This window comes from Delphinus delphis, chromosome 1 (genome assembly GCF_949987515.2).
Source record: "Delphinus delphis chromosome 1, mDelDel1.2, whole genome shotgun sequence".
Classification (NCBI taxonomy): Eukaryota; Metazoa; Chordata; class Mammalia; order Artiodactyla; family Delphinidae; genus Delphinus; species Delphinus delphis.
Genome location: NC_082683.1, coordinates 18,494,773 through 18,498,405, shown reverse-complemented (window position 1 = coordinate 18,498,405; position 3,633 = coordinate 18,494,773). Strand labels below are relative to the sequence as shown.

At 42.6% G+C, this 3,633-nt stretch overlaps 1 non-coding gene across 1 annotated transcript; it reads right to left on the bottom strand.

Moving 5' to 3' along the window:
* Positions 1-3,291: 3,291 nt before the first annotated feature.
* Positions 3,292-3,401, bottom strand: LOC132416154 (U6 spliceosomal RNA). Its single transcript, XR_009517478.1, has one exon. It is a non-coding gene; the product is annotated as a U6 spliceosomal RNA (small nuclear RNA).
* Positions 3,402-3,633: the final 232 nt, after the last annotated feature.

The following is a 3,633-nucleotide window of genomic DNA, read 5'->3' as shown; positions in this document are numbered from 1 at the left end:
GGATCTTTTAGTTGTGGCATGCGGACTCTTAGTTGTTGAATGCATGCAGGATCTAGTTCCCCAACCAGGGATCCAACCCAGCCCCACCCACCCCCACACCCACACCCACCCCGCATTGGGAGCCCGGAGTGTTACCCCCTGGACCACCAAGGAAGTCCCCATATGTGTACTTTTCATATAAGTAAGAGTCTGGGGAAAGATATGTAACAAATACATAACATAGTATTAAGATTCAGATACAAAGAATTACCAAAAATCAATAAGAAAAAGACAAATGTATTAGTCAAGTTCCAGTCAGGTGACAGAAAACACACAATAATTTGAACTGGGAAAGCATAATGTAAAGTATTGTTATCTAATAATAGAGGACTTTTAGAGTAATTAATGACTAAGGTGTAAAGAGAATGCCCAAGAATGAAGCAATAGCTGATATAGGGAACAGGCCTTACCTATAGGACTGAGGCAGAGCGCCCACGGAAAGAACAAATCTGGAAGAGATTCAGACCTCATGAGAGAAGATGTTGCTCTACTAGATGGGGAAGAGGTTTTCTGAGATGCCATAGGCCAGGGCTGACAAGCAGAAAACTGCCCACTTGGGTGAGAACAAAACTCACTAGGGAACTACTTAATGCAGAAGAATAGCTGGGAAGCCACCCAGTGGGTGCCAACAGAACTCACCTAGAAGATGCCCACGTGGTGCCCCTGAAACTCACTGGGAAGCTGCCCGCAGGGGTGACTCTAAAACTCAGTAGCATGAGCACGACTGTTTGTCCCACATACCACTGGTCACTGAACATTGCCAGCCACTACGCATCACAGAAGCACGAAAAGAACACGGAAATCCTGAAGAGAAGCCCCCTTCCTCCTGCAGTTGCCCCCAAGCATGCTCTACAGACAAGGCTGATTATCGTGCCAGCTGGCAAAGGGGAAATACTTACAGGGGTCCATCTTAACTATCAAAAGCAGGGCAATGAATAGTGGCTTTAATGCTGAGACACAATAAATTGTTAACTGACACCACAAACAAATAACCCAGACTATCCTTAGAAGGATAGAAAAGAAACTAGTAAAATATCTATCTCCAGGGAGAAGTCTGACTGACAGCAAGGTAAAGGTGCGTGCTTTCCATGGGCAGACCCCAGGGGAACTGCCAGGAATGAGACACCCACAAAGAAATCCACCCCAGAGAGTCAGATGTCATCTGCCAGAGGTCAGATGACATCACCTATAAAAGGCTGGATTTCAGAGCATCAAACACAGAACTGAGATGGGGTGGCCAACCAGAGGAGGCATCCCCCACTCTGTGGAACTGCAGGGGGGTCCCCAGAGAGAGGATCGCAAAAAAAATCCACAAAATCACCTCACAGGACAGTCATCCTTAGATTTCCACTACTTCAGTAGTAAACTGGCACCAACGTCAGATTAGTAGTGAAGCCACCAAAAACAATCTTTCCCTCCCCCGCCCCAGCCCTAGAGGGACCCAAAACAGGGCCCAGGGAGTGGGGATGGAGGGAAAGGAGAAAAAGAGAAGATGCAACCATGTGTCCTCCCCACTCTGCAGGCTTCTGAGCCTGGGAAACAGGGAAACTTTAAATTGGATGAAAGTCTGAAGGTTTTACATCAGACTGGACTGGGGCTTTTTATTACCCTGTCTGCCAAACCCACCAGTTGTTTGTGTTTTTTTTAAGTTTTTTAACTTTTATTTTATATACAAAGAGGTAATATTGTTTCTGCGTAAGGTAGATTCCTGGATGACCCATTCAAGGAAGTTCACTTAGTCCAACTTATTCCACCATGAGGCCAGCCCATAAAGATGGGGAATGAGGAGGTAAGCCCTCCTGCACCTCCAAATGATGTTCATTCAGTTTCCCAAGGCTGATTTCTATCAGTCCTCTTTCATAATTAAATAAAGTGTTTTGTGGGGTTTTTTCCTGGAAGAATTATGGCCTTCCTATGCACAAATATTGTTTCTGCCACTGTTGCTAAAAAACTCCTTTGTGATATTAATCCCCGCTGGAGACCAACCCTCTCCATGTCAAACAACAGAGGTGCTCATTTCACTTGAAAGATTGTTTTTAGAAACCTCCAAATTCTTCCCAATTCAAGACAGTTTATATTGTCTCAGTGATCCCCAGAGTTCAGAAGCATTGAAACTTTTTTTCTATCAATAAAAGACAAATTTAGCTAAAATACATGCCACTACAAACATTAAGCAGCCTGAATCGCTCCCCTTTGGCTAATAAACATTGCAGAAATTCCAACAGGTAAACTGATCTGAGCTCCTACTGTCTTGTCAGGAGAAGATGCATAAAAAATAATCCTGATTTACCCCTATTATTGAAAAAAGAGAAAGAAAGAAAACAAGCCCGACAAAGATCTTCAAAAGCACTCATAAAGCTGTAAGTTTCGCCAAGCTCTTATGGGTTTTGTGAAATCTTATCATTCACAGCACCGCAAAACAAACAATTCTACAGTACACTTCCCTGTTTCTGCCATCAATTTGCACCTGGGTTGGTGGATCCACTTTCAAGACCAACAAAGGAAAACTTCTTTAGATTCATGCTAGAAAAGACCTTACCCTGTTCCACTGAGCTCATAAACTGCTGGGAAGCATTGGGGTTTCTCAGTGTAGGTTCACAAGTCAGTCTCTAAGAAGATATCTACCCCATGCAAACACCCAGTGAACCAGACTCTTTTCTTAAAGGGTTTAGTAGATATAACAGCACTAGTAGTATTGATAAAATGAGTGCACCAAACCCCTCTCTATGCAATATCACTAGGAGTTAAAGCTTCAGACACACACATTAACAAAGTGACCAAAATTACTCAATGATCCCATTTTCTTCACAAGAAGCCAAAACTTAAAGAAGCAACTCCATGACCCGTGCTGCAGGTTAAGTAATATATTTTCAGTCTAAACTGTCCTGGAGGCCTGTGACAATGTTTACAGCTCTGTAAAAATGGACAATAAAATCTTTAAAAGAATTTTCCGAGGTCAAACTAAAAATTTAGCACTATCTAAATGGTGCTTGATGAACTAAAATTCTAGTTAAAAAAAAAAAAGTTATTTTAATGAACAGTGACTTTCTGAGTCACTGGTGTCTCCAAGGTACTTTTGTGGGGGATTTTTTGTTTTGTTTTGTTCTGGGCTTAAAGAACAAACATTCATTTCCCAAAGATCTGGAGGCTGGGAAGTCCAAGGTCAAGATGCCTGCAGATGAGGTATCTGGTGAGAACCCACTTCCTGAGTCTTAGAGGGCTGTCTTCTGCTGTGTTTGAGTGAGGGAGCTGAAAAATATGGAACACTTCACGAATTTTCATCTCATCCTTGTGCAGGGGCCATGCTAATCTTCTCTGTTTCATTCCGGTTTTAGTACTCTATGTGCTGCTGAAGTGATCACTTCAAGACACCTTTGGATCTTAATCACTCACTTGTTCTTTGATCAAATGGAAAACCACTGCATTAATTCCGTTTGGGCAAGTTGTCACTATGACCTTACTTGGTCCTGTTGCTTCTTGCTGGAGAGATTCTTCTCTACTCCTGTCTCTATAACTCAGGGGCTTTTACCGGTGATTGTGACCTGACTGTAAAATTCTAGTTTCTAAAAAAGCAGAATGCAAGGCTATTGGTTG